General features: G+C 39.3%; 1 pseudogene across 1 annotated transcript; it reads right to left on the bottom strand.

Moving 5' to 3' along the window:
• Positions 1 to 222: 222 nt before the first annotated feature.
• LOC307109587 (olfactory receptor 52B4-like) lies at positions 223 to 1,168 on the bottom strand (annotated as a pseudogene). The gene has a single exon. The product of its transcript is annotated as an olfactory receptor 52B4-like (transcript).
• Positions 1,169 to 8,102: the final 6,934 nt, after the last annotated feature.

Genomic DNA, 8,102 nt, shown 5'->3' with positions numbered 1-8,102 from the left:
TCGAGTTGTAGACTAGGGATGAATTAAAAATGTGAAATGGTATATTTCTCAGACTTTGAGGGAGAAAGCGCACTAAGGCACAAAGAAATTCATCTCTATTATTTATCAGAGACTTTAAAGAACATGTCTCAAATCTCCTTCACTTACTAGGGATTCCAAAGCTCACCTCATGTACAGCTAAAAAATGTTGAGAAAACAGTAGCTTGGTTCCTTTACCCAAAGTCATATTTTTTTGGAAAGCAAGACATAAGTAATTTGGTCCCTGATCTGTTTGGTCTTGATCCCATAAATGATGGGATTTAGCATAGGAGGTATCAGAATGCAGACATTGGCAAGGAGTACATTGATGTGGGGTGAAATGTGGTGTCCAAGCCGGTGAGTGAGGGGTGAAAGGATCCCAGGACCATAAAAGAGAATAATGACACAGACATGGGAACCACAAGTGTTGAGAGCTTTGTGACGAGCATCTTGGGAAGGGATGCGAAAGACAGCACGGAGAATAAGCATATATGAAACAACAAATTAGCATAACATCTAAAATCACTGTTGACATTAGGACGAAAAGTCCATACCAGATGTTTATTCGTATGTCATCACAGGAATATTTGGCCAACCCCATGTGCTCACAAGCAGTGTGTGGAAGAATGTTAGTTCTGCAAAAAGCCAGTCTTTTCAGAAGAAATATCATGGGGAATATTGTACCATAACTTCTCAGAAAGATAGTCAGACCAATTTTCCCAATCAGCACATGTGTAAGAATGGTGGTGTATCTCAGTGGGTAGCAAATGGCAATGTAGCGGTCAAATGCCATCACCAGCAGGATCCCTGACTCAGAGATGAAGGTGGAATGGATGAAAAAGAGTTGAGTGATGCAGCGATTCAGGGAGATCTCCCCAGCATGGAACCAGAAGATGGCCAAGGCCTGAGGTACTGTGCACATGGAGAGGACAATGTCTGCTGTGGCCAGCATGCAGAGGAAGAGGTACATGGGTTCATGGAGGCTGCTCTTTGTGAGGATAAGGAAGATGAGCAAGCTGTTCCCCAGCAGGGCGATGACATAGGAAATGAAGAAGGGGATGGAAATCCACATGTGCTGGTCCTCAAGGCCAGGAATGCCCAGCAAGTAAAAGACTGTGTAGCTCACACCAGTGTGGTTTAAGGTAGTCATACCTGGAGTATATGACCTGGGACCTCACTTTCTGTTTATAGAGAAATCAACATTTCAGATTTTACTCAAACGTTATTGCACCTATTTGATTCTTTTCCATATTCAGTGTTTCAACATCAACTAGGTTAACAAAATGAATAGGGTATTGTCTTCATTTTTTTTTTCAGTGAGGTAACAATCTTACAGAGGAATAGATGCTTATATATCCCATAAAACAATATGCTAAGGGAACATGTTAGGGGCAAAAAAATACTATTATAGGAACCCAACAGAATGGCTAATTCAATCTACCTGGTTATAGGATGCCAGGTTGAGAATGGAATGAAGTCATTTTGCAGTTTAAAGATGGACTGTTGTTATATAAATATTTAATGAATTTAAATCAGTGTGCAATTCTGAGTGGTTGTTTGATTGCATCTATAACACAATTATGAAAATATCCAAACAAAAGTATATTGTCTGATTACAAATTAACGGGCTTGGATGCTTTCCTAGGAGGAGATAGTAAATCACCTTGTGCTTTAGATTGGAGAGCATTAGATATTACTCTGCTGACTTAGTGTCAGACAAAGGTATTAATATTCTCAAATATTTACCTTAGGCCCCATAGTCCTTTAGTTTCAGTAGTATATTCTCCTTTTTACCCCCTATAAGCTTATCCCACATCACTATATAATTTGCTCACCTGCTTCAAGTGTAGTCTTCATAGCCTAGAATGTGGTGAATGTGGAGTGTCAGGCACTGGGAGCAGAGATTTTTATGTATTTGCCTGAAGACTCCAGGGGTTGCCACTACCCCAGGGAACTCAGATTTGCTTTCAAGAACAACTCCTCTATCGCATACACATGGGTCAAGTCATTATGGCTCTTTATGTCTGCCAACTCCACCCCTCCTGTACAACTCCATCCCTGGATTGGGTGTGCACATATATTACTTCCAATGAATAACATGTTAGAGTCATTACATCAAATATTTCTGTTTGTGTTTTAATGATAATTAGTAAATATAATTCCAATTTGTATCAGCATACATAAATTGACTATGAAATGTAGATTATTTTATTTTATCTATCATCTACCAGTTGTACCGGTTGATAATGTGGATTTTATAATCAAAGAAAACACAGTAATTTCAAGAGAAATATCAAAAGTGCTTTATTCAAAGTAATGTCCATCGCTAGCTACACATTTTTCCATCTTTCAGGTAATTTGTGGATACTGCCCCTATCGAACTTTTCTTGTTTTGAGGCAAACCATTCAAAGACCTAATTTGTCTACTTCTTACATTTTGAAGTGCTGCTCAGAAAGTGCATGTGCCATGGATCAGAAAAGTGGCAATCTGAAGGAGCAAGGTCTGTTGAATACAGCTGGTGGGTTAATACTTCCTAGGCAAGATCTTTTAACGTTTCTTTAACTGATTTTGAAGTGTGTGATGGTGTGTTATCATGAAGCAAAATTACTTTGCTGTGTCTTCTGGCACATTCTGGTTGTTTTAGGATCAAAACGTAGTTTAAATTGATTATTTGTTGTTGGTAGCGATCAGTATTAATGGTTTCACCTGGTTTTAGAAGCTCATAATATACCACACCTTCCTGATCCCACCAAATGCAGAACATTGTCTTCTTTCCAAAGCGATTTGGCCTTGCAGTCGATGTTGATGGTTGACCTGGATCAACCCATGATTTTATGTGTTTCGGATTCTCAAAATAAATCCACTTTTCATCGCCAGTCACAATTTGATGCAAAAAAACCTTTCTTTCGTGCCGTTGAAGCAACATTTTACCGATGACTTTTCGGTTTTCCATTTGTCTTTCCTTCAGTTGATGTGGCACCCATTTTCCTTCCTTTAAAATCTTTCCCATTCTTGTAAATGATCAGGAATTGTTTTCTGAGCAACGTTTAATCTTTCTGCAGTTGTTTTTGAGTTTGACACGAATCTTCATCCAATAATGATTGTAATTGTTGGTCTCCAAACTTTTTTGGTTGACCTGGATGTTCTTTGTCTTTCACATCGCAATCATCACTTTTAAAGCATTTAAACCAGCGTTTACAAGTATCTTGAGATGGAGCATGTTCACCATAAGCTTCCCGAAGTATACAATAACTTTCAGCAGCACTTTTCTTCAAAATAAAGTAATGAATTAAAACTTCCCACAAATGCTCTTTTTTTGGGGGCACAAAATTTGACATTTTTAAGCATAAAAATATCTCTTACGTTAAAACCTTCAGCAAATTTGACATATGAAGTTTTAAAGCTTGTTGTCAATACAACAAAATAGCATACATATCAAATCACATATATAACAACATATGTGTAACTCCATCTATTGAAAAAAAATCTGCATTATTAACTGGTACACCTAGTATCTATCTATCTATCTATCTATCTATCTACCTATCTATCTATCATCTATCTATCTATCTATAATTTAGCACCTATCTATATGTCTGTTTATTATTATTATTTTTTTTTAGGTTTAAACAAAAAATAAACAAAAGGTTGACATTTATTTTTCTCTGAGCCAAGAATCCCTGGAGAGGAAGCCCAGAGTTGGTGTAGCAGCTCTGCTGTAATATGTACTCAGAATGATAGATTGCTTTAGCTGTTTATTCTATTACTAGAAGCCCGGTGCACAAAATTCATGCACTTGGAGGGGTCCTTCAGCCTGGCCTGCACCCTCTTGCAGCCCGGGAGCCCTTGGAGGATGTCCAACTGATGGCTTAGGCCTGCTTCCCCTGTGGGAGCTCACTGACTTCCAAGGGGCATCTCCTGCATTAAGCGTCTGCCCCCTGGTGGTTAGTGTGCATCATAGCTACCAGTCGTTCTGTCCTTCAGTTAATTTGCATGTTAGTCTTTTATTATATAGGACTAGAGACCGGTGCACAAATTTGTGCATGGGTGGGGTCCCTCTAGGTGGCCTACAGGGAGCAGGCCGAAACCTGCAGTCCAACGCCACTCGTAGCTCCTACCTGCTGCTCCCACTCATCCCGGCCCCACTGTGCCTGCTGCGGGCTTGCACCCAATCAGTCTGATCAGGAGAGGCTCATGCTGCCACAGTAGCGCTCACTAGCTGTGAGCCCTACATCTGGCACCCTCCCAAGGGGAGTGGACTGTGGGCCTGGGCTGAAACCAGCTCTCCAACGTCCCCTGAGGGGTCCGTGATTGTGAGAGGGTGCAGGCCAGGCTGAGGGTCCCCACTGGTTCACAAAAGGGCTGGGGAGGGACTTCAAGAGGGCTCTAGGGCATGTCCAGCCCATCTCGCTCAGTCCCGATTGGCTGGACCCCAGCAGCAAGCTAACCTACTGGTCGGAGCATCTGCCCCCTGGTGGTCAGTTCACATCATAGCAACTGATCGACCAGTTGACTGTCTTCCCCCTGGTGGTCACTGCTCATCATAGCGAGTGGTTGAGCAGCCTTAGCATATCATTAGCATATTACACTTTGATTGGTTGTTTGGTTGTTCTGCCCTTTGGTTTATTTGCATATTACCCTTTTATTATATAGGATACCTATTATGGCTTTACTCTTGTCCTCTAAGTTAGAAACATATAGATTATTTTAAAAACACTTATTCCTGCAAGCTTTTCATTGTGATTTTGATAATATGAAATGTGTACCTTATTTTTCATATCATTTAATAATAAATTTTATTTTTTTTCTTTTAGAAATATAATTTTACTTATTAAAAATAACTTCACAGCCGAAACCGGTTTGGCTCAGTGGATAGAGCGTCGGTCTGCGAACTGAGGGTCCCAGGTTCGATTCCGGTCAAGGGCATGTACATTGGTTGCGGGCACATCCCTGGTGGGGGCTGTGCAGGAGGCAGCTGGTCGATGTTTCTCTCTCATCAATGTTTCTAGCTCTCTATCCCTCTCCTTTCCTCTCTGTAAAAAATCAATAAAAATATTAAAAAAAATAACTTCACATATCACTTTGTAGCTCTACTCTGCACAAGGAATTTATGGTAACATATTTAATATATTATCTCTGTTTTGAACTATTCAGAACATTAAAGCTATAGCTATAATAGAGATCATTTTGCATCAACTTATTATTTTTTTAAATTTTATCTTGCCCTGGCTGGTGTAGGCAGTTGCTTGGAGTGATGTCCCATGCTCCAAAAGATGGTAGGTTCAATTTCCGGTCAGGGTATATACCCATAGTTGGGGGTTTGATCCCTATTTGTGGCGCCTGCAGGAGGCAACCGATGGATGTTTCTCTCTCCCTCCTTTTCTCCTCTAAAAACAATCAATGAAATTTAAAAACTTTTAATATAAAAATCTGGCATCTATTTAAAATTATATATGTGTTTTATTTTTTTAATTCCATATATAAGTGAAATCATATGCATTTGTCTTTTTTTGTCAGATCAGACTTATTTCACTCAGCACAATACTCGTTAGGTGCATTTATGTTGCAGCAAATTGCAAGATTTTATCCTTTTATGGTTGAGTCATATTCATTGTATATATGCACCACTTCTTCTTTATACATTCATCTGTTGATGGAAATGTAGGTTGCATCCATATCTTGGCTATTGTAAACAATAATGGAATGAATACATGAATATATATGTCTTTTCTTTTTTAAAAAAGTATATTTTTATTGATTTCATAGAGGAAGGGTGAGGGAGAGAGATAGAAACATCAATGATGAAAGAAAATCATTGATTGGCTGCCTCCTGCACACCTTCTACTGTGGGTCAAACCTGCAACCTGGGCATGTTTCTTTTTTCTTTTTTTAATTATATTTTATTGATTTTTTTATGTCAATCAGCCATCTCCTGCACACTTCCTACTGGGGATGTGCTCTCAACCAAGGTATATGCCCTTGACTGGAACTAAACCCGAGACCCTTCAGGCTGCAGGCTGACGCTCTATCCACTGAGCCAAACCAGCTAGGGCAGTATATGTCTTTTCAATGTAGTGTTTTGGGTTTCTTTGGAAAAATAACTTAAAGTGGAATTGATGGGTCCTTTTTTGGCTCTTTTATATAGCCTTTGTTTTAAAGCATATGTTGTGTGGTATAAGTATTGCTATCCCAGCTTTTTGTGTTTGTTTCTTTACATTTTCATGAAGTATCTTTTCCTATCTCTTTTGATCTGTGTGTCTTTTGATCTGAAGTGAGTCTTTTTTTGGACAGAATATTGTAAGTGTCTTGTTTTGTTAACCTCCATATGTCTTTTGATTTGAGCATTTAATCCATTTGCATTTATAGTAATTGTTGATAGATAGATATATTTATAGCCATTTCATTATTCATGTGAGAGAGACACATCGATTGGTTGCCACCTGCATGCGTCCCAACCTAGGCCTAGATTTGAGTCTGCAAACAAGTTAGGTGCCCTGGACCAGAATAGAGCCCTGGACCCTTCAGACCACCGGCTGACACACTATCCAATGAGCCAAACAGGCTAGGGCATCCTTCTCAATTTTTAAGTGTCACACATGGGTGTAGGACCAGCTCATTCTGCACCCTTTGCCTCTTCTTCCATTCTCAATGTGGCTGCTTCTTGATATCCTTAGTTAAAGGACTTCTGCTCAGCGAGGTTTCTACAAAGTAGTTGTAATTGTGATGTGGTTGTGGGAGGTGGCAAGTAACGTATGTGCCTACACCACTATCTTCACCAGAAGCCACCTAATTTTATATAATTTGTACAGTTACTCCACCCTCAAGGAAGTGGAGCATAACTCCCACCTCTTAAGTGTGAGAGGCACATAGTGACTTTTTTCTAAAGAGTGTATTCTGGAAAGAGAAAAAAGAGTAACTTACAGTGTAGAAGCCCGAAAGACACTCAGTCACATGAATACTAGTACTGTCAACATCAACAGTGATAAACCATGTTGGGGTTCAAAATGGCAATTTTCCTCAGTAGTCCTCCTCCCCAAATCCTATAACCTCAGTATTGTTATGAAAAGAGCACCAGGTAAATCCCCAAAGACCATTAGAACTTCAAAGGTCATCAAAAAGAATGCAAGTCTGGGAAACTGTGACAGCCAGGAGAAGCCTAAAGAGAAATGACCACTACCTGCAATCCTGAATCTGATCCTGGAAGAGAAAAAGGACATCGGGTAAAAATTATGAAGTCTAAATACAGTATGGATGCTAGTTAATAGCAATCCATCAGTATTAGTTAATTTTAACATATGTATCATACTAATGTAACAGGTTAGTGTGGCATTTTCCCAGTGTACTAGGTAGTTTTTCTTTAGGTATAAAACTGTTTAAAAGTAAAATTATAAAATATAATTCGTATATTGATTTTCAAGTTATACATACTGATTAGGAAAGGAATTAACATTTATTAATTTCCCTTAAAAAGGAATCAGAGATATTTCCCATAGCAATGCTAACATTGGATTTCTTGAAAACAAAAATGTGCACCTGTTATGTATGGATGGGCCCTGGAGGACTGGGTGGTGTGGGGGTGTCATTGCAGAACCATAATGACTTGACTCATGTGTATTAAGGCTGAGATCCCTTGTGCATTAGCTTACTCTCTGGTCTTTAGGCAAATGCATAAAATCTCTGCTTTCTGATGCCCATCTCTTAGAGTCCTCCTGTGATGCATCCCATTCTAGCCCATGAGGACTGCACATGAATCAGGTGAGTGACTATTTTATTGCTGTGAAATAACTTTAAAAAATATTTTGATTGATTTCAGAGATGAAGGAAGAGGGAGAGAGAGATAGAAACATCAATGATGAGAGAGAATTATTGATTAGCTGTCTCTTGCATGCCCCCTACTGGGGATTGAGCCCACAACCCAGGCCTGTGACAAGGAATTGAACTGTGACTCGAATTGTGAGCTCTTTATTCATAGGTCAACGCTCAACCATTGAGCCACTGCGGCCAGGCTGAAATAAAATTTTAAGAGGAATACTAGGAGTTATGAGGAATAAAGTAGATGGTTGAAAATATTAGGACTTTTGTC

Source organism: Cnephaeus nilssonii (assembly GCF_951640355.1).
Source record: "Cnephaeus nilssonii genome assembly, chromosome: 13".
Classification (NCBI taxonomy): Eukaryota; Metazoa; Chordata; class Mammalia; order Chiroptera; family Vespertilionidae; genus Cnephaeus; species Cnephaeus nilssonii.
Note: the sequence above shows the minus strand (reverse complement) of the source record. Positions and strands in the feature narration are given on the sequence as shown.